Source organism: Passer domesticus, chromosome 1, assembly GCF_036417665.1.
Source record: "Passer domesticus isolate bPasDom1 chromosome 1, bPasDom1.hap1, whole genome shotgun sequence".
In the NCBI taxonomy this organism is placed as follows: Eukaryota; Metazoa; Chordata; class Aves; order Passeriformes; family Passeridae; genus Passer; species Passer domesticus.
The window spans coordinates 22,196,657-22,220,167 of record NC_087474.1 but is presented as its reverse complement, the minus strand read 5'-3'; the positions used below and the strand labels follow the sequence as shown (position 1 = coordinate 22,220,167).

Below are 23,511 nucleotides of genomic sequence, written 5' to 3'. Positions count from 1 at the left end.
GGGGACCAACCTCACCACTCTTGCAGGGCTGCCAGTGTCAAGAAATCCAGTACCAGGAGCAACAGGACAACCAACCAAAAAAATGAATTTGTTTCATGAGCTGAGCTAATGATTCCTCTACATCAGAAGATACAATCAGAATCCATGGAGAGGATACAGAGATCTCAAGCTGCCATTGCACATGTCTGTACCTGTTTCACCTGGTGTGAAGGCTGGAGCAGAAGCAAGATGTGATGAATCCACCAGGGTGATGAAGCAGTCTGCATTTAAGCTAGAGTGACTCTACTTAGTTTGAACCTTCTTAGTATGTGATTTGGGGGTCATTTCTGCCTTTTTGTTGTCTGAGATAGCACAACAGCCCAAATGTTTGACATCTACATAAAGCATCTCTGAAAAAAAAAGGGGTTTTTCAACAAAACTTTACTTCTATGCACAGCAAAAGGATAACACAATAGCATATTTCTACCCCCCCCACTTGCTCCCACTTCTGGGTATGGCAAAAATCCTTCTCTCTTTTTTTTTGCTGGGCTCCTCCATGTGCATGCTGAAAACCTGTGTTCCCAGTTCCTGCATATCTCTAAGCATTTCTCTTTGTTCTTCAGCACTATCTGGGAAAGATAAATCTTACTGGATTTCCATCAGGCAGATGTGGTCTCCAGTTATTGGCTGCTCATGTTGTTCCCCCCAAAGCTTCCTTTATAACCTTATCTTTGGCATTGTCTCATTTCCTGCTTGTTTCACACCAGGACTTGCCTTTGATTTAGCAGGTGAACTTGGGGGCAGAGCCTGTTTAAAATGTATAGATGGGTACCTTATTCCTGACCTCAGGAGGGGTGCTCATGCACTCCCTATAGTACTCAGAGGGGCTTTAGAAACTAATTGCAGCTCCTCCTTGACCAGTTTGGCTGCCCTCATGCCTGTAGCTGTTTTCCAGCTCCGAAAGTCAAGGATAGCTCTGGGAAAAACAAACAAAGGGAATGTTTTGTTGGCTTGTAGTTTAAAATAATTGCTTTGCTTAGACCTTGTAACAACCTCTATCATTAACTTAGGGGAGTGGGCTTTTTTGATTAAATTAAAACATGTGCTCACACACTGCCTGGGAAATTCATGACAACCCACTGAGATGGCATGACCTCCTTCTGAGACGAATAATTTTTGAACAGAAATTACAGTGGCACTGAGTGAGCTGTGCTGAGGTCACATACATGGTGTTACTCATCATGATAACAGCATCAGAAACCTTGTCATTACATCTTTGTGTCCATAAATATTTTATCAATGATTTGTGGCATTTTGCACTCAATTTTTCACACATTCAGAATCAAAGATTGCTAGCAACAAGCCAAGGAAGGAAAGGGCATTGAAGCTGCCATTCCCCATCTAGTATATGCAGTCCTTGATTTTGTGTTCCCTGAGTGTCCCAAGAAATGGGCAGTTATGGCTTCTGTGTTAATGGCACTGTGAGATTGGGCTGAAGTGGGCTCCCCTGGAGACAAAAATCTATCACGCAGCCTTCAAAAACTGCTTAAAAATACACTTTATAAGCCTTTCTGTATAAGAAGGCCATAATTATAACCTGCTTACTGTAGAGCAGGAGTGATGAGACAGAAGCCAAAAACATCAGAAAAGAGCTTTTGACTTTCTGTTAGGGAGGGGAGAAATCAAGAACAACACATCAAGAGCAAGAGAATGCAAACATGCAATAACAGGATGTGAGAAAATGTTACCCTGACTAGGGTCATCTAGTCACCTTTGTGTGCTAGCTTTACTTCTAATTTAGCAACGAAGAAGTTGAAGCTTTTCTGCTTTCAACTACTGTCCTAGTTTTGGCTAGGACAAAGTTAATTTTCTTCCTAGTTGCTGGTATAATGCTATGGTTTAAATTTAGTATGAGAATAATGTTGATAACACATTGATGATTCAGCTGTCACTAAGCAGCTTTTACACTTAGTTATGAGTATTCTCTCTTCCACCTTCCCTCACCATCACACCAGAGCGTAGGCAGCACAAGAGGAGCACAAGGAATTGGGAGGAGACACAACCAGGTCAGCTGATCCAAACTGGCCAATGGCATTTTCCGTGTTATGTGGCATCAAGCTAAACTTATAAACTATGGGGGCAAAGCAGTAAGAGACAGCTGCGCAGGAGCTGCTGGGTATCAATTGCTGGGTGGTGAGCAATCACTTGTTTACTACATTATAATTCTATTATTGCTTTCTCATCCTTTTCTGTCCTATTAGACTTTCTCTCAACCCACAGATTTTGCTCTTTTTTCCCCCCAGTTCTGTAGCCCCAAGCCCCTCGGAGCAGGGGAAAGTGAGTGAGTGGCTGTGTGGTCTTTAGCTACCTACTGGGTTAAGCTTACCAAGAAAGCTGCCTAAAAACAAACAGAGCAACCAACACAACCTGAGATTTCTTCTCAGCTCTAGTGATCTTTATTTTTTGGTTCATTTTCACAGCAAAATACTCATGATTGCTGGTAGGTATTTCATTTGGCAGCAAATTTAATATTTGCATGGCCACAAGTTTTACCCAATCGCTTTAAGCATTATGTGATACACCACATGTCTGTAGAGCTCTCACAATTAAATAGAGAGGGAAAGTGGGTGACATACAAGTGAGCTATGATAAGACTGCAGCAAGGAGCTTTGGTAGCATATAACTGCTGTGCTGCTGCTGTTCTTCTCAGTGCCTACCCATAACTAAACCCATAAGGTTTTACTTTACTGCTCTGCAGTACTGAAGCGATGACTTTTTGGGGAAGTTTTGTTAAGGATGACAACTTGGCTTCACTGTTCCTTATGGGAAGCTCTCTGTTAAATGGCTGGTGTAAAAATCAGGAGTAACTTTGTTCTTGCACCTTAAAACTGATGTGAATATGCACAAGTAATTTTAACTACAGGGTGAAAACGCAGTAGAATATGATGTGTCTGATGCATTCAGTTAGAAGTAGTTAACAGATCTTAGCTGCCAGTTTGTTTACCCATCCTTCAAATTGCTTGTGAACAATCTTCAGCTTACTGGCATGACTGCTTGTGGAACCGTTTTTAGCAGAGAGAATACCCAGTAAAACTCTAGGGAAAAATCAACAAAGCACTCAAACCTGAGGAACACTGAAAACCCTAAGTGCACTGAATATACCATTTTTTAGGAAACATTTGTATTTTATCTTTAAATTCTGCACATAAAACCACTCCTCAGCTGCAGTTTGCTAAGAGCTTTGATAGTTTATTCTACTTGGGTGACTGCTCAAGCACATGCTTTTCTCTGTTCAGGGTTTTAATCTTGCTAGATTTCACTGGAGTAGCCATTAAAGATCCTCCCATCTTAATAGCAATAAAGAAATGGGTTAAGTAAAAGTGTAATGCTGACAATATTTCACTTTAATAGCAGAGAAATGAAATGCAGGAAAGAAGGGGTGCAGAGGCTATGATCCTGATTGTGAGTTCCGCAGGCTGTGCTGTGGGTCTTGAATGGCACTATAAAACTCTGTAAGACACACTCTATTTCTTAGAGTTTTCCATATCTACAGCCACGATAGCTGCTTTAATCTCTGATTAAGGAACAGGATCTACAGAGCATCCTACTCTACCAGTAGCAAAGTAGGCATATCATTCCATGACAGAAAAGCATCAGCAGCATATTTGGGTCAACCTCCCACTATGACTTATTAAGCCTTTTATAAAATAAAGCTCAAAGACCTTATTAATATCAACAAGGTGTGTTATAGTCACTCTTAATGGCAGGGATTAACCTTGTCATGGTTTGCTGCTTTCGTTACAGTGCTAACAGCGAGCTAGGCTTATCATTCTGTTCACTATACTGTATCTTTACTGACTGCAGCAAATAGCTGATTTGGTCTTATTCACTGCAGTGAAATGATATTTCAGGATTTCAAGTTTCAGGATATTATAAATTTCTTCTGCAAAGCGTGGATCTAAGCCTTGAGATACTGTGGCTAATCAATTATATTAATTTCTTGTTGAAGCAGTGAAATAAATTTTCTGACCTCTTATGTATTTCTCTAGTTGTGAACCAGCCAGGAGAATTGTGGGGACATAACAGACTTTCTAGTTTAAAAATGAAAGCAAAACTTGAATATTGAGCTAATGCTGAGCTATAAATTTAGGGGTAGATTCTAATCTCATCTGAGGAAGGTGCAGAAGATTTATTTCAGTATCCTTGAAGTCCCTATTAGTGGTATTCAGTATCTCTGTTAATAGACTGTGCTGTATTAAAACTGGGAGGGCATGGACAGGACTGGAGCAGACAGAGTGTTTTGGAAAAGTTCTACTATTCCAGAGAAAACAAACTAACCCCAACATTTATCTACAGATTTTAACCATTGAAAAAATGCTACTATTTATTCTAGACATGAATGAGGTTGTCAGTATGGAGTTGGTCAGCTGAAGTGCACTATAACACTTTTTAAAGTACAGCTGCAGCTTCCCAGAAGTGATTATGTTCCCTTAAAATTTAAGAGATTAAAATATTTGTTTATCCATTATTATTTTATGCTTTTCACCTGTGAATCTTTCTTTATGCCAGGGGAACATCTTGAGCCTCATTTCTGCCTCCATTGTAATAAATGGCAAGTTTTCACAGGACAGGTGAAAAGACCTCAGAGACTCAGATAATACATGTCTTTTTTAAGTAGACTGGATAACTAGAGAGAAGAACCTGCCACAGCAGTGTATCTTAATGACTCTAATGCACATTGTGTTGGAAAGTAGGACAATTAACAGTTTAACGTAATGACAGAACATGCAGAATGTTATCCAGGATGGCTCAATAGATTCACTTCAAAGTCAGGCAGAATCCACATCTGGGAAGAGGTAATGCCTTTGTCTGCAGCTTTCCTGAAGTGAGTGTTCAAATAATTTTTTTTCCTTAACAGCTGGGGAAAAACCTCAGGGGACTTGTTGTGTTTGAACCAAATCTCAAGGTGAACTGTTTCAATGCAGCTAGTAAATGCTGCCATAAATGTATGGAGGAGATTAATGTGTCTTTTGATAAAGGGGGCAGGAGAGCTAAAAAGGTGTTCCCACTGCTGGAGTTCCTCAGTGGAGTCTGCCAGAATGCCCTGAGGTGCTTAAGACCTCCAAACATGCCCACAAAGTAACCCTCCATCTAGTGGGCTCACCCCACGATCCTTTCCTTTCCAGAGGCCTGAGTATCTCTGCTTTGCTATTAACTTGACATTAAAATTTATTTTAGTCTTGTGTTTTATATAATCTATTTCTGCCAGTTACTTACAAATTATTTGGGACTGGGGTTTCCAAATGGAAGCCTGAGTATCAAAGGCAGAGTTATGATTCTGTATGGTAGACAAAATCCTATCTCCATGTTCATATCTGAGGTGTATGGAGAAAGGGATTGTTGCCTTTTACTCAACTTGGAAATGAAACTCGAGATAATTTTAGTAAGGAAGTAGTATAAAAGGGGATCTTTATTTGAAGGCCTTCAGAGGCAGTTATGGAAAGATGTCTGCAGAATCCCACCACCCCCAGGGGTGAGTACATTTTTATAGGAAATTAGTAATTTTAGGAAATCAGTGTAATTGATAAAAAGCACCAATTAGGAGGAAGACTGGTGATGCAATTCCCCCCCAGGTCAAGCCCCTTCTCTGGAGCTCTGGGATTTGTTTGGTCTTTCTGCTTAAGGAAAGGCCATGGAAAGTAGTGGGAAAAGCTAATAATACAATAGGTGACAGAGTTGAAAATATATGTGTGAAGAATACAGAGAACATAGGAAAAAAGGCAAAACCCAAACAGCATCAGGCTGACCACCTGAAATTCATGTCGTTCATGCTCTGAGCAGTGCAGAGGTCCAGACACAGTCAGAAATGGGCTCTCAGATGAGGAAGGCATGCAACTGGACATTCACAGGAGCTCCAGAGAGGTGCCTGCTGCTGCTGAACATCTGGCAGCTGTTTCTGGATGAATGAATGGCTCTGGTCCTGGCAGTGCAGGTGAAAGAGCTGCAGCTCAGTTGATGGAGTCTGCAATGGTTATACTGGTTTGCCAGGAGGCTCAAAACCACTGGAACCTATTTCTGAGCAAGTTCCAAGAAACATGTGGATCTTCCAGAGAACTGATCATCTTCAAAGTTACACACTATCTTCAAGTGCTTTGTTTTGCTAATAACTGTTTATCTACATGCTGTGGTTTTACATATGGTTTCATGGTTTTATTTTTGTTTGGTTTTGCCTTTTTTTCCCCTTCTACATTCAAATTTGAACCACTTTAGTGGACTAAAGGGGTGAGACTTAGATCTGCTTGCTCCAGCTGAGACAGAAAAACATCCAGGGAATATAGGGTGTCTCTTGCAGTTTTTGTGCTTTCAACTCCAGCTATACCTTGTTAATACCCAAAATGTTTTCATCTATGCTGGGACAAGTGCCAAAAGTTAGAGTTGGCCTAAATACAAGGAAACAGCAGATAAACTGCCTGCTCAGCTCTCTCATGCATAAGCTAATGGTATCAGTGGACCTGGTCCTATTTTCTCATTTGTGGACATCCTTTTATGCAGATTCATCCTGTTTGGACACCAGAGACGGGAAGAAAACCTAATGTGCCTTTGAAATTTAACACACTGCACTTCAAGAGGGATCTGGAGGAATGGCTTAAATCCCTTGCAGCAACAAAGGTATTTGAAATCCTGGTTAACATGGACACAGAGAAAACTGGCTTGACTTCCCTTTTGCTTATGTTTCAGTTAAGCTGTAAGTTCAGGACCATGGTGTTGAGGCAAAGAGGAACACCAGGACAGGTAGCTGACAGTAAACCATGACTATTGTGGTCCCCATGTCTCCTCTGGAGGAAGGTCTGAGGTTGCAGGATCATTTACTTAAGCAGGCAATTCAAGTCCCAAGTCTGCATTCTCCCGGAAGATTCAGGTTTGCAGTTTGAAACCCCTTTCCTCTCTGAACAAAAATGAGGAACTAAACTAGAAGTGAGTAATCAGAGATGTCCCCAGTGAGGACAAAGTTATTTTAATGTAGTCCAGAACGCTGTGGACTACATTAAAAAAAAGAAAAAGAAAAGCAAATATGAGCTATGTGTTGAATATATCAATAGAAATTTTAGGAGAACTTGCCATTGTGTTGGGATGTAGCTGACCCAAGTAAAGGGTACTAATGGAGCAGAGAAACCAGCATATCTTGAGTGGTTGCAAAATGTTTGTGCACTGGTTTTGGATTGGCTTGGTTAAAGGATTGCTCCTAATTGGGCTACTTTTGTTCAGCATTTCCCTTGAACAGATTTCTACACATTTTCCTCTGAAGAATCTGCATGTAGACCTACTGAAAGTACCAGGAGAGCTTTAGCCTCAGTGGCACTGGGGCAAGTGATGACCCCCAAAATCACAGATGCACTGCTGCATTGCCTTCTCAGTCCTGCTGCCAAGCAGCCCAAGGACAGAGCCTGAGATCTGCCTGAATAAAACCAGAGCACCAAAGTGTATCAGCAGCCAGGACTAACAAGGGTGAAAGGAAACCTTTTGCCTTTCCTTCATGAACATCACGTAGATTTAGAAAGTATCCCTCAATGCATGTCCACACCAGGGCTAACCTCCCTGGAGGGCTGCAGGGAGCAGGACAGGCAAGAGCTTCTCTCAGTGCTTAGGTTTGGGTTAGGAAGTTGAAGGGTGAGTGGTGCTGCTGTTGTCTGGAGAGTCCAAGAGCTGGTTCCTCAACACACTGGGAGACCCAGCAGGCAGCTGGGCTGAGCATCCCCACTCCCACCTGGTGCACCCACTATCAGGCAAATCTGCATCTTTTGTGATTTTGAAGGCCAAAGCTTGGCATCGCAGCAAAACTAAGAGGCCTGGAGTCCCAGTTTATGTTTAGCTTAGTCTACAGATGAGTATAGCTCCAATTTCTGTTCCTTTGTTGTTCTGCTGAGCTTGCCTGGTCCTGCTCATGGTGAGACCAAGCAGCCAGGTGTTGCTTCTGTGACCACTCTCACACTGTGGTCATAATGTTTGACATCATGCACATTCCCATTTTGTCTGTGGCCTTGACTTTTTAAAATGAGGTTAGATATCACTTCATAGAGTGAAGCTATTTCATCACAATAATGACTAAGCTTTTCTTGTTTGTCCTTGCCTTATTTAAAATTTTGAAGAAGTCTCTACTATGACATATTTTTACCAGGGAAGCAGTAAATAATGCTTTATTTCTTTTTCTTCTGAGTAATTAATGTGATGAATACTCTTCTATGCATATATAGTCTTATGTTCAATCCGACTTCTTACTTCTAGTTGTCAAAAATTACTATAAATTAAATAATTGTGTGTGTCCCCCACATTACAGTGACCACATCCTGAGAATTTCTCTGTGCAGCCTCAGAACTGCTACACAGAAAGAGAAACTGAGGCACAGAGAAGTCAAATGGCTTGCAGATTTAGAAAGAGCCAGGCATGAATCCCAAATCTACCAAGTCCTAGTTAAATGCCTTGGCTACAAAATAGGCCTTCTTTTGTGGACATTACAGTTGTGATTTACAGTGGAGCTTACAGAATCTACTTATGCCATCCTGTAAGATTTGAGCACCGAACTCCTTTAGTACCTTTGAAAATACATTTGAAAATATGTTCTTATACTTTGTTGGGTAAAAAAATATTATTTTCTCTATTTCCTAATTAAGATTATACCTGTTATTAAATGTGCATATAAAGAGTAAAAATCTGGTGTTTTCTGACGTGGAAAAAAGCTTGTAAGTTCCAACATTTTACTGTTTAGTTCTCGGGATCTCCTCTGGTCAAGATGACCCCGAGATGTGTTAAAAGTCTCTTTTCCCCAATCCAGCTGTCGAAGAAGGAGTCAGAACTCTTTGGCTCGTGTTCTCAAGGTTGTTTATTATTTCTTATCTAAAGTATTTTCTGTCTGGCTGTCAAGGTCTGTTCAGCAGGTCAGCCCAAGGCACACCACCCTCTCACGGGGCTGGCATTGTCTTTTATACTATAAACTACATATTTGATATTTACAGTTATGTCCCAATACCTATCACCTGTGTTAGACAGTGACTTTTTGCTTTACACCAATCCCAAAGTGCCACCATCACCAAGAAGAGGGAGGCTAGGAAGAAGAAGGAAGAAGCATAGGACAACACTGAAGTCCCTCCATCTTGCCTCCTAGACCACCATAGTAAAATTCTTCACAATTCCACTTTTCACCCGGTGAGAACTACTGTTATGCTACTTAAACTTTTGTGACTTTTAATTCTTCATATTAAGGTTGGTAATTTGCTCCATGGGTTAAGATTGAATTCCTAAGTGTCTTTGACTTCCTGGCACGGTCTCTGAGCCCCTGCCAGGATCTTGAGGCATGCAGGGCACACAGAGGGTGTCCTGGTTCTGACATTTAGTAGACTGTGTTCAGCTGTCTTTCACCACCACATTGTGTAATAACTTTTGTTAAGTCTTGTATCCCATCTCAGAATGAATATGTTCTTATATAAATAACAGTGTCACCTCCCCAAATGCTGTGTTGAAAAATCTGTGGTGTGAGTATTTAAAGAAAGGCGTTGGAATTGCTGAGAAATATGTCTATTATTTACTCTACCAGTTCCAGCAGAGAGATGCTGAAAGTAACTGCTGTGCTACATAGCTGAAAGGAAATGGAGGGAACAGTCATCCAGCAAGTCTAGATACTGCAAAAATCAGATGGGAATTGGCTGTTTTGTGTTTCCCTTTTGGATTGAGAGCACATTATTTTCTGGGTTGCAGTAGGTGGAAGAAATGTTACTGGGGAAGCACAGGGGACTCTGTAACGTCCGTGAATTTCAGGGCAAACTGCCAGGCCCCAGATCCTTCTGCCCCTCTACACACAGTCCAAGCCAGTTCAGTAGAACCTCAGCAAATGTTACAGCCTTTCCTGTTTGCTTTGCACTGCTAATATATTAGTGCATTGCAAAACCTTGCATCTTGAAAATATCCTTCAGGGAGGAGAGTGGGAAATCAATATTCCTCTGTTTGGCAAAATATCTTTGATGTCTCCTCTCCTTTCCTGTCATGCTTCTGTCCGTGTGAGGATAAATGCACTGCAACTGGGAGAGTGAGATAAATAGCATAAGGAGAAATCATTATAAACCTCATGCTTCAGAGGTGCATTCTCGGAAATGTGCCAGTCATAAAACCTGACCAGGCCTGAAAAATAAAAATCTCTCAGATAATAATACAGGATCTCCATGGACCATTTTCTTATGCCTCTTCCCCAAGCATGGAGCATTAAAAGATTGAAAACTCCTTTTTGCTTCATTCCATACAGCCTGAAAAACCATACAACATACTCCACATGCATTTACAAAATGTGGAGTAAAAGATTTTTCCTTCTTGGGACTGTCTGCAAAATGAACCTTGTCCCTGCAAAATTAAATACAAATAAAGGAACAGGGGACAACCATGGTATAAGCCTATGTATTCTTCCCACTGCTCTTCTGAGGGATAAGCTGGAAAAGTGCTGAAAACAGATACTTTCTCCTGTGTTCTGTGGGGTGGTGAAGATGTATATGTACATTTATATGTAATTGAAGTGCAGGTCATATCATTTATGTGGGGAGTATGCCTCTTACAGGCAGGCCCAAAAGCTTCCTTTCCTTTCTGAGAAAATTTCAAATGCACAGTTGTTGAGGGTGGTTGCATCACACAATGAGTGTGAAAACAATGTATGGAACTTTTGGCCACCCAGGAGGTCACAGCATTGTTCTGCTGTGCTTCTGGCCTCATTGGAGCTGACACACAGCATAATGAGTAATAGGACTCCTCCCTGTGGTGCTCCTGTAGGCAACTTACAGGACTTGTTTGTGAATCATTCTTCCTCCCTCTTATTAACAACAACTGTTATAATGATTTTCTGACCGTAGTTATCTCCTGGAGGAAACCTTGCTGATGCAGGGCTGTACTCATTATGCTGTGCAGGTTGACTTCATCAAACCTCACCTTTTGCTTTGATGCATGAATCTCAGGCATGAGAGGGATGTGGGTTCTTTTTCACAGATTATTCAGTGGGCTGTTAGGGAAACCACATTTTGTAAATGGGGATTGCCCTGTTAGAAAAAAAAGCAATTAACACAATGAGGATTTAGGAGAATTCCCTTGCCAGCTGTCTTTAAAATAATTCCAAAATCATCAAGTAGATGGATCTATCCCGAGCAGTCTGCCCTGGCACTCAGCCCCTGACTGATGCTGTCTTGCCTGACCGAGATTCCTGCTGTGCAGGACCTGAGGTGTGCAAGCCAGGGAAGAGGACTTGCTCCAACCTGCACCCTCCTGAATGGCTCACAGCAAAGAGCAGGCTGGTGAAACCTCTCCTCCACACCTCTCCCTCCTGCCTCCCCTGGCAATGCGCCCCAGGGCTTGGGGAGCTCTCTGCCAGCTCCCCTGTCTTTCACCTGGTGGTAATTTTCACCTGGCTGCTTGAACACTTTTTAACAGCCAGTGAAATAAAAGCATTAAAATTGATGTAATATATTGCCATATTTCTTCTAAAAGAGGAAATGTAAAGCAGTGAGGTTTTTTTATTACAACATTTTTATCTATTTATCCTATAGGTAGGGTTTAATTACTCTCTAATTATGTTTGCTCAAGTTTGCCCCAGTTTCTTCCTTCAGATGAACACTATTCAGATCACACATTTATGGATTTGCTGCTTATGACATGACCAGTCTGGCATTTTCATTATCCTTCAACCTTATCTCTCCTCCTGAATCAAGGTTGCTGCCATTAATAGCATTTTTACTGCCATGGTTAACTTCAGTTCAGGATTAAGACTGCATTTTTCTCTGCTTGATATAACCACCTAAGGAAAGGAGATCTCTGTACTGGGGAAATTATAAGTAAAAATGACCTTTCAGGGCCATCATTCTTTTAGAAATGGTTTCTGCTGAATTAATTTATTGTTTTCTGCCCACATTTGAATCTCTGAAATTCTATTATTTTTTGTCCTCATCTTCCTGCTTCACTGCTAACTTTGCTTATTGATACTGCACTTCTTGGGTCATTGCCCCAATAAGTACTGAGCTATAATGTCACTTGCAGATGTTGTTCAGCATTCAGACACTTCACCTGCACTCATCAATCCTGTTTCATCAACCAATTTGATTTCATGTTTTAGGTAAGGCTCTGAGAGATATGCTAAAATACAGTCAATATCTCTGATACATTTTGTCCCTTTTCTTAAAACCATAAAATGTTATTTCAGTAGGCATCACTTTATATATTCAAGCACAGAAGCATCTCACTTCTTTGTGTGTTTTTCATCTCTCCTAGCTCTTGTCAGCTTCACAGGCTTCAGTAGGTGGCTAGCAGTTTATTTCCATTGTGCTGGAAGCTCCATTTTCTATCCCCTCTCGGTTACCCATCTTTGCTGATTGCACACTGTTGGGCTTCCTCAAGTTTACCTTGAGACACCCGGAGACTTTTTCAAATTAATGGTTCAGAAGCGTAGCAAGTTTGCTTTTTTAACTTTTTGCCAGGTAGAGAGTATTGTTTATGTAAGGACTGCCAGAAGTTCCTCTTAAACTGTTAGGGAAGAGGGTCATATATTGGCTTATTAATTGATTCATGCTCTATCATCAAATTTCATTTGGAAAGAACAGAGAAATTATTATTCTATCTCACTTAACAAGGAATATAGAATTACCTTCTGGTACAGATGCAATTACTTGGCATTTGATATGTTTTGCTTTAAATAATGAGATAAAGAATATGAGAATAGTTTATGATTATTCCTGATTATTAATCAAATCTGAACATGAAATGCTTCAAAAGGTCACTGCAGGAAATTTTATTTCTTCCACTTTAAAAATATCTAATTATCCACCTATCTGTGTCCATCCTGACTGTGCAAATACTTTAGGGTGAAGTTAAATGAAGGCCAGTTTCTACATTAGCTATGAAAAACCCTATACGTCCTTAGGATACAGAGACTGAATCCAAACTCTGCTGTGAAATGATGCTCTTCTCAACCTTTTTTTTGTGCACAGGAGCAGCCTGTCACCATGTGCCTAGAGACAAGCTGGCAGGAAAAAGACCAATCTTACTGAACAGAGTTTGACTGGAGATCAGGAAAAAAAGGAGAATCTACAGCCTGTGGAAGAAGGAGCAGAAAACTCAGAAGGACTACAAGGATGTAGTGAGGTTATGCAGGGAGAAAATTAGAGGGGCCAAAGCCCAACTAGGGTTTAATTTGGCTATTGCTATAAAAGTCAATAAAAATTTTTCAACGAATATATCAGCAAAAAAAGGTGGGCCAAGGAGAATCCCTATCCTTTATTGGATGTGGGGGGAAACAGTGACAAAGGATGGGGGAGAGGCTGAAGCACTTAATGCCTTCTTTTCCTCAGTCATTAATGATAAGAACAGTTGTTCCCTGGGTACCCAGTCCCCTGAGCTGGAAGACAAGGACAGAAAGCAGAATCAAAGCCCCACCATCCAAGGGCAAATGGTCTAGGACTTGCTACACCATTTAGACACACACAAGACTATGGGGCTGGATGGGATCCAATCAAAATGTTTCCATGATTCTGTGTTTCTAGCACTTATTTTTCTTTTGTCCTAAGGAACTTCTGTGTTCGAGATTAGCTTTGTAAGATTAACTTTTAAATTGAAAGACTTAGCTAATTAAAAAATATTCCCTGCAGGAAACTAATTTTTAAATACTAATGGACAATCACTGAGGTAAAAATCTATGTCAAATCAACTTAAGTTAAAAAATTCTACCAAGATACAGCCAGGAATCAACATTAATGGCCTGATTCATACCGTGTAGACAGTCCTCTTGGATGTTTGTGCCTCCATTTTGGGAACCTCAGAACTAAGAGGCTTAAGTGAGTTCCTCAAAACAGAAGAGAGATGCATATAGTAGTGGAAGGGTTGGGAGGACTAATGTGAAGACCACAGAAGAAAGCAGAGGAAGCTGTGGAATTAAAGGACAAGCCAGACTAAGTAAACAGGCTTTTTGCATGAGCTAGGAAGAGAATTCCAATTTGGAATAACTTTTTAGGGCGTAATAGCTTGCATAATGTCTAAATGGAACATCATTGCATAATAACTAAATGCGAAGAGAGTGATGAGTCAGTACAACCAATACCTGACCATGGTGGTACATTCTCTCTAATAGCCACCCTAAGTGAGATAAGACCCACCTTTGCTGGCTCTGAACCATATTATCCATCTTCTTCTGTAGAGTATTTCCTGGGGTAAAGGAAATAAAGCAGTGAACAAGCATGCAGCTCAGGTTCCAGAGCAGTAGAGTCTGACCTCCTATAAAGTAATAGGCTCTGATGGACCACAGTTGTCTCCAAATGGAGGTTGCTTGGGTACATCCTCATCTGTAAAGCACGTGAATTTTGTGAACCAGGCAACCTGCCCATGAATAATGGAAAATTAGGAGTACACAGTTATGTCATGTCTGCAGCACACAGTGCCTTATGACAGGATTCAGCTTGCTGACTGCAGCATTGACATTTGATGTCTGTAGATGATATTCAATATGTGCACTAAACTCTCATGAGAGCTGATAGAGATCAACCCAAAACAGTCAGTGCAGCCTAAAGGATGATTCAGTCCATTCTAAAATAGACAGCACCCAAATTATGAGGAAGTTACTTAATAAGAGGTGTTTAGTATTGTGAAAAGTCCTCCAAAATAAAGATGATGGGCCACAAGCTCTAATGCAGCAGCATGATATGGTGTGTAATGTCTGCTACCCCCACACAGGTGTCCTGGGTTGCTGTGAGCATCCCACTTGGTACCAGGTACATAGGTTTTGGTACAGATTTCTGCTACAGTGGCTCATCAGCTGAGCCACTCCTGAGAGGCTGTTGGCTGTCCTGACCAAATCTCCATGGAGCACAGTGAGAACTTGTTCTCTGGATGACATGTAGATGGCTACCTGCACACACCTGATAATTTTTGTCCTAAGCTGTGATCTAAATCCACTCTTGGTAACTGCATGGTGCTCTGTAAAGCACTGCAACATTTTCTCCTTCAGCATCCATTCCATCTCACCCTGGTCTAGAGAGAAATACTGGGTGGGCATCCTCAATGCAGTAAAAGTGACTTTTCTAGATTTTAACTTTTCTCAGATCTGTGGGTATACTGAAGCAATTTATTGAAATTTCTGCACCTGTAGGGTTGCACTAAGAGCATGGTTTCACTAAAACTGACCTTCTTTACAGGAACAATGTTGTGCTGTGGTTGGTGTAAATAAGAAAGACACTGTGGATTTAAGCTCATCTTAGAAAAGATAAACCTATTCTATCTGACATATCCAGCTGTGCAAACAGCAGTACGGAGTGATCTATGTTAACTTTACTAATATGTGAGCTTTAGAATAGAAGCTGTGCTAAATGTAAATGGTTCCTCTGCTTCTAAGTAGTTGAATACTGCAGAAGACAGGAAATAAAAGAGGAGCACGAATTATTTCCCTGGCTCCTATAAAAGAGGATTGAAAATGGCACATTGCAGAACTTAATTCTTATTCATACCAATGTCTTTTGCCTTTCTTAGGCATCATTTCCACAATATGGAAATTTCCGTAGTGTATCAGCTGCCAGGAAGGAAAATGATGACCAAGCCAGAACCATTTCCTTATTCCTGTAGCACAGAGCTCCTAGTAGTCTGGGGCTGTTACTCCACTTGAGTGATGGATGACACCAGCTGGATCTTTAGTAAAAGCACAGGGATCTCTTCTTTAGAAGCTGAGAGTATGCAAAAAAGTGCAGTCAGACACTGGGGAAGAGAATGCCCCATGTTCACCAAAACTTTAGGGAGAACTGTAATCCTATTTTCCTGAACTATTGTCCACTCAGTGACTGTAATGCAAGCAAGCCTCTATAGTTGTTTTACCTTCCAGCTGCTATCCTATGTCACAAAAAACCAAAGAACAATAAACAAGCAATCAAACACATAAATATTCTGTATCATTAGCTGCATATAGCATCACATGTTCTCAGTGCTGTAGTTGCTTAAGGATACTTTCTAACCAATGTGTCAATGATGGACACATGAAGTGTGCTGCTTCCACTAGAATTTCCCCTTTTCTACAGGGCTAAACCACTGTTGACATCTCATTAATTCACCCCACTCTGTGCTGTCTCAACATGGAGCTAACCTTTGTGTTCAGACAGTTTGCTTTCTGAAAAAATTTTCTTGTGCTCAGCACCATGCTTTTTCTTGCTGCTTTTTTTCCATTGCATCATTTTTTTCCCCTTCAGCCTGAAATGTGGGGGACCATTTTCCTTTGCAGCATATGGCAGTGTTCAGCTGTTGAAACAGCAGGGGAGGTTATAAATCCAGACAGGGAACTGCTCTTCATCCTTAGTAGCTGAATGCTTCGTGGCCTTCGCAGGCAATGCTTTCTCTAACCCTGTGACCTTGTCTGGTCTCAGACACAGACCTCTCACACGGGCTGGAGAGCAGCATCGTGCTCAAACAGCTCCAAGTCTGCTTTTACTGAGTAGCTTTTTTTAGACAAATGCCAAATAGTAGTATTAATTTGTGATTTTTCAAGTGTGTCCTCATTACTTTTTTGGACTTCTTCACCTCTACAAACACAGAAATAAAAGAAGAATAAAGTCAAAATCTTATCTGAATACAATATTTAACTGCAGGGATTTATTGCAATATTTTTAGCACTAAAGCAGCTCAAGCCCTCATTTAAAAATACCCTGTTGCATTCCCTACTGTTGCCAAGTATACAATTCCATTTTCCTTCAAAACATGGCTACCAAAACCCAAAAAGGTGAGTCACCTTTTCAATGCCTAGAAGTGTTACAGATGTAACTTCTGTTTTTTTCACAGCAAGAGTGGGCAGAAATTTATAAATTACATTTTCAGTACAGCTTTCAGAGTTACCTCTGGAAGAACCTAAATTCCTGGACACCAGAGTTTAGATATCTAAACTAAAAAGTTTAGATAAGTTCATTCTGTACTTTTTATAGTAAATATGTGCCCATGAACAACAGTTCTCATTAAATTATTCAGATTTCCCTGGAATAGGTGAAAATCAACTGATTTCCTTCGTTTTTGTTTCTTTTATAACAGACATGGAATATAAAGTGAAATATACCTGATATGGGAAGGTAATTTTTCTTGTAGTGGTTTTTTTTTCTTTAGGAAAAAAGACTTCTATTAAAAAGTTTCCTCTTTCTCAATTAAGTTTTCCTTTTATATCAAAACAAAAGGACTTTTGACTTCACTTTCCCATTTGCAGCACCTCTGAATCTTGTTATAGAGCAGCTGTCCTTAGATTTTTTTGTACTTTAATGACAAAGGTGACACTATCCACCATATCAAGGTAGAGAGATCATGGTGGGATAGTATGAGAGATGAAATCTTGGGCTTCCCTGGAAAGATCAGGGAAATATTTTAATTTGGGTTCATTTCTGCTGTAGTCTGAAAAGGGAGAACTATTCTACTTCACACAGTATGTAGAGATACTCCATATATAGTATTTCCATTATGAATTTCTTGCAATAGTATTTGGTTACAGAAATGAAAGCTATTCCATGAAAAGGGATTAAATTCTTTGCTGTGCTGAAGTCTCAGCAGCGTCAGTCAGGGTACATGGTAGTGTTCCTTCTTCTGGTCTTGTCTATGGCCATCCTGTCTGCTAGTGCCTCTGCTTTAGCAGGCAGTGTGGATTATTACAAATTCCCATGGCCTGGCAGCTACAGAAATCTTTTGGGACAAAGAAGTGTGGACTCTGTGAGGCTGAGAGCAGTTTATCTGTCATTTGCTGTGTGCCAAATAGTAGGTGAAAGACCCTAACAAAGTATTTTTCCTCTTCAGGCATAGTGAGGAAGCCTACTGAGACTCTGTTTCAATAGGGGTGAATGGAGCAGACAGAAGTATTAAATCTTTTTTGTTTCCTATAGGAAGTAAAATTCTCAATTAATGTGTCTGGATTAGCATCTGGAGGTTCCTTCCTTTTGATACAGTCAATGGAAAGAGGGAAGCGCCTAATCTAATATAATCTAACAGTATTTTCACCTAGATGTCTTCAGAGAAATTTATCATTTCTGTCATCTTTACGGAGAATGCAAATAGTTAAACTACGCAGTCTGACACACCAGTTACCCAAGTTTCATTAAGTTGGAGGTCTGAATGAGTAAAATGGAAAATTCTACACAAGAGTGGTGAATTTGTAAATCCTGTAAGTGTTCTGTAAGCAGGTTACTAGTCCTTAACAGAACAAATCCAATTTGAGTCAGTAGAGAGATGGATGGATATGATGGTGATGGTGAGAAGCTCAGGAATTACATGGCTGTGTGTTGAAGAACAGCTGTTTCATACTTGCTTCTTGGTTCATCAAATGTCTTTTTGATGATATACATCTCCTATGCCACAGGATTGTCTGCTGCAGCTGCTGCTAACAAACCCAGATCTGAGCATCATTTTGATTAATGGGAGATGGAAATATTCTTGTACTCTATTTTCTTTTTCTCCTATCAGAATTACTTTCTGTCCATCTGTTACCTTTTTTGCTATAATTGTCACTACAGTGATTTCAAAGTTTTTCTTGTAATACCTGGATTACTTTTCAGTTAAGTTCTCACTCTTTCTTCTGGTTTGGGTTGTTGGCTTTTTTTCCTTTTTAATTATTTTAAATTCAGTTCTCAGAGTGCTTTTAGTTTGGTTTTGTTGTGTTTTGGTTTTAGTTTTGTTTTTTTTTTTTTGCCCAAAAACCTTTGTTGGAAGTTTGCAATAACTATCACTGTGGGGTTGCTTGTATTACAGGATTTGGTGTGTCTCATTGGATGGCTAAGGATGTCAGTTGAACCAGATGATCCCTGTGGTGCCTTAGAATTTATGCCGATGATTGACATGGTTGGTTTATATCATCCTACATATTGCCAATTATATCAAACATGTTTAATATTAGTACCATATTATTTCATGTTAGAAATATACTGAATTCTCATGGACAAATATCACACCAAACATATCTCTGTCTTGGAAGCATAATTGTGGTTGTTGCAAGAAAATGGCAAAGGTCAGTATAAATAAGTATCAGATTTTACTATGTAATAATTTCCAATCAGCATATGGCCTGTGTCTTTTCATGAATGTATGTCATTGGATATGCAATTATCTAATGGTTATATTGATGTTTGATCTAAATGATTGATGATGATGTTATATATGACAGAAATCATGCCAAATTTTTGTTTGTTGTTTTTGGATGAAAGTGCCATCCAAAGCCTTTACGAGGCAGTGTTGTATGGTATTCATTTCCCTCAGGATGATGAGCTCATCATGCAGTGGGACAGATGATACCCTTACTTCCAGCTGCAGATTGAAATAATCTTTGTTAGCATTTGCTGCTTCTTCAGTGGCATACTGCATGTCTGCAAAGAAAATTGAATCAGCTCTCATACAAAATGTTACCAGATAAAGAATTTCACATTAAAGCTGGTTTCACATGAAGCATGGTCCAAGGATAAGTATTCAATTTATTTATCAGGATTGCAGCAGGCCCCTGTCTGAGTTATTGTGAATGACTAATGAATGTACTCCTGATTTTTCTGACAGTCGGAATATTGTTCCTTTTCAGTTCTTTGTCCCAAAGTGCTCAACAGCTAATCTTGTTACCTGGTAGAATGTTTGAATTTCACAGCCATTCTTAGTTCAGCTTTTTTCTTACAGAGTCATAGGTTTTCAAATCTATAGACTTAAAGAGTCCAAGCTCAACTGTTTTCACTTGAGCTGCCTAAACCAAGCACATTTGAACTTTTGGATTGCTCCTGTACATGTGGCTCTAGGTCTCCCATCCAATGACAGTGGTTGGTAAGTCTCCTTGTCAGGAAATAAGAGAATTAAATATTTAAATGTTTCTCAAATGTAGATGTTCAGAAGAAAAGTGGCTATTAAATCTTTCCCAGGACTGATGCTGCCATCACTGAACAGGGAGTGATGGCGCTTTTGCCTTTATGGATCTCAAGGATAATAATTTAGCTCTGGATGTGTTCAGTCTGAAGGAAGTTAATGTGCAAATAGAATACTTGTATGACATTCAAAATCTGCTGGAAACCTTGTTAGAAATAAAAAAATTGGAACCCCCTTCTAAGCACAGTAGGGCTGTAAGATTGCTGGCTGCTAAATCATGGAAAAGAAGAAGAAATGAGAAACTCTTTGGAGGATAAACCTGTTTAAGAAGGATTAAATATATAAACTGATTCATTCAATTGGGCATATCTACCAGCTCTGCATGTGCTCATTCTATGTCTGTTAACTATTTCTTGCTGTAAGAGACATATGTGCTGTGCACAGGCTGTGATAATATTAGCTCTGCATTTTGTATGCTATATTCCCTGCTCCCAGGAGCTACATCTACATTGAATGTGAAAATCCACAGGTAGTACTTATGCTATACCTGGCTGATCCTGAGAATAATCCAAGTTTTAGGACAATCCCCAAAACATCCCTCCCATCTGCTGTCATTTTCCTTTTACTTAGCCTGCAAATCAATGCTCTGAAATCCCATTTTATTAGTGACAGGTGATGCCAGCTTCTAATTGGGTCTGGAGGCAATTCACTCAGTCAAGTCATGAGGAGTCACTTTAGCCTCATCCTGTTCTCTTATTTTATGCTGGTGTTCCACCACCACCTCCAAGTTAGAGTTACCTTCTGATGTTCCTGCTGATGTTCGACCATGTCTTCTATAACTGTGGCAAAAGTGAATGCAGAGTTTATTTAAAGTCTACTATTCCCCAACAGCGATGTTTGACACTCATTTTTCTAGATGACCCTGTAAAATACAAGGCAAAGATGAACAAAGCTCTTTAATCTACATGGATTCTCCAGATTTGCATCAATGAAAGTGAGTGGAGAAGCAAATTCTAGACCATTATTTTTTGAACCAGTACAGAGACAGAAAGCCTAGGCTGTGAGGCCTTGATTCAAGAAAATATTAAGCACCTGCTTAACTTTGAGCACTGACTTCAATGTATTTAAAGTTAATCAAGTGCTTAAGCTTTTTCCTCTATAGAGATTCTTCTCTGCATAAGGGCCTAAGAGAAAATAGATAACTATAAAGAGCAACTGTAATGAGCCTGCATATGGGCCAAAGAGAAGGGGATTATTAATGCTTTCAGGTTCAGTGAGGACTAGGGTTTAAATATCAACCTCCTACAGTGAGACATGAAAGAGTCTCATAAATGTGTTAAATCGCATCAGGTCCATTTAATATCATTATGTTTAATAGAAGTATCTTTGCACTATAATAATCAGTGAGGACAGTAGGTGGACCAGTGAGGCTGCTCAGGAAGCAAAATATATTTCTTCTGCTGGAGTTATCCTCCTTTCTGCTGCACTCTGGAGTGTAGGTCTCCAATAAACAATAAGCTTCTGATTCTTTTAATCTCTGGGAAAATCTTGGAGTTGTCTTGAGGATGGTAAAAACACAGCTCCATGACACAACTGAGCAAGGAAATTAAGAATGAGGTTCACTGAACCACAATGGTAGAAATGAGTGTGGGAAAAGTTCTTTTGCAACCTCTGCTTTGTTGGCAATGCTTCCAAAAATTGTTAAGACAGACCACAAAACTGCCAATCAGAATAAAACCTAGAGTAAAACTGAAACGAAGGCTTTTATCAGAACAACCTTTCAACAGTCTTTATTGTTGCTCCCTCTCTCTTTCTAACCCTCTTGCTGCGGACAGAGAAAAAACACATCTCATTTTGGTTGTTTATCACCCCAGAGGGCAAAACCAAGTTGTTGATTTAATTGAAGCATTTAATTCTAAACATAGCTTATGATATGTAAATGCTGCAAGGATCATTTGTCAAAACAAGAACATTGGGGAACCTTGACCCCAAACCTCAACAGCTTTTATTATAATCATGTTATGATGCCCAAACATCATAGCAGTAAGTCTAATACAGTGTGTCTAGAATTTGTGTGAAGTTTGAGGACAGTCAACTGCAGCTTTTATGTTTTACAGCTTATATGGGAAATTTTTATTTTAAATAGGTCAAAGACAAAAGCACTCTGTGCAGGAAATATAAAAGCAGAATTTCAAATAGCTATTTTGTGTTTTACAGATTCGAAATCTAACTGATGAACAGTTACAAACCTAATTTGTGTTTTCTTGTCTTGCAGAAAGTTTAACAAAAATGTTTGCTGGCTATTCAGTATGAAGATCTCCCATACTGTCATGCTTCAAATGAAATTGCATTTCTTGGAAGAGGGAAAATGAGCTTTATGCAGTTTTGCAAAATAAAATATGAAATCACAAGTATTTTTAAGACATTTGAAAATTGTATTGTCTGTATAACATTAAATTGTATTATTGTTGTTTCTATTAGGCAACCAAGACCGGCCCTGTGAATAAAATGTAATCATTTACATTATACATATTATGACACATTTTCAAGGAAAAAATGCTTGAAAAATGCTCTACTGTAATCATGGTCTTTAATTCCAGAAACTTTCATGTCCTGATCATAGTACAAAATATATAATTAACCCCTTGAACTTGTTATTGCAGGGTACCACAGCATTATGTTCAGGAAAACAAGGAGTCAAATTAACACAAGGAAAATGTTCATCACCAGAAACACATAGCTATGAGATCTGATTCAGAAATTCCCTGAACTATACATTGTGAGAAGCTGGAAGGGCACATTTAGAGAAGGACCCCTTTATGCCTGGTCCTTTTTTCTGCTCCTTCCATACTGTCCCCATCTTTGACTATTCAAAGAGAGGTGGGAGGTGGTGAATCCCTGGGAATATTCAGGTTGGATGGGGCTCTGAGTGGCCTGATCTAGTTGAAGATGACCCTGCTCCTTCCAGAGGGTTGGACTAAATGGCCTTTAAGGATCCCTTCCAGCCCAGACTACTCTATGGTTTTATATAGGTCATGGATCTGTCCGTAAAGCACAGAATAGATTCTGAGTCCTTTGCCACTGCATTCACCTTTCTTCATATTTTGCTCACAAGTGATGTAATGTAATTATTTCTTATTTCAATGACAGATGTCATACAGCTAGATGCAGAGGAAAAATGTGTAGAGCATCCTTCCACCCCATCAGTACAGTTCTAGAGTTTAGATGATGTATGTCTGAGCACTTTCAAATCTCTGGTCTTCTGTCCTGGAAAGATGTAGAAGTGAACCCTGGCCTGGAATGAAAGACAACATTGAGTTGTTGCATCTTCAGGATGCAAGTTTCTGCTTATACAGGGCTCCCAGAGATATGCCCTAAGCTGGCCTTCATTTGGCAGGGAAGCAGCAAATCCCCAGCACAGTCCATTCTGACAGGGGAGCCACAAGCTAGTGTTATGACCTGGTAAAGGATACCATCTCCCCAGGCAAAAACTCCAATGACACGCACATAAAAAAGAAGCAAATCAAAAAAACTCTCCAAAAAACTCCAACCAACCCAGAGTTAGTCCTTACCTAAAGGTTTATCTGTTGCATGTATGTTAATTTGGACTTCATAGCTTGTTCCCCTTGAGGACAGAGTATGAGAAGGGGCTGTATGACAAAGCATATCTGTTTTCTC

At 39.9% G+C, this 23,511-nt stretch overlaps 2 long non-coding RNA genes across 3 annotated transcripts in view; one reads left to right on the top strand and one right to left on the bottom strand.

Moving 5' to 3' along the window:
• Positions 1–20,798, bottom strand: part of LOC135294456 (uncharacterized) — a 35,198-nt gene extending 14,400 nt beyond the window's left edge. Inside the window, exons 1-3 of the long non-coding RNA XR_010356570.1 lie at positions 20,632–20,798; positions 14,148–14,196; positions 10,942–11,048 (exon numbers count right to left, since the gene is read on the bottom strand). This is a non-coding gene — a long non-coding RNA (uncharacterized LOC135294456). The remainder of the gene's footprint in view (positions 1–10,941; positions 11,049–14,147; positions 14,197–20,631) is intronic.
• Positions 2,080–22,254, top strand: LOC135294452 (uncharacterized). 2 transcript variants are annotated; one of them, XR_010356559.1, is made up of 6 exons: positions 2,080–2,172; positions 6,532–6,648; positions 9,054–9,180; positions 12,040–12,115; positions 12,987–19,794; positions 22,109–22,254. It is a non-coding gene; the product is annotated as an uncharacterized LOC135294452 (long non-coding RNA). The 2 variants fall into 2 exon arrangements; XR_010356558.1 differs by lacking the exon at positions 12,040–12,115.
• Positions 22,255–23,511: the final 1,257 nt, after the last annotated feature.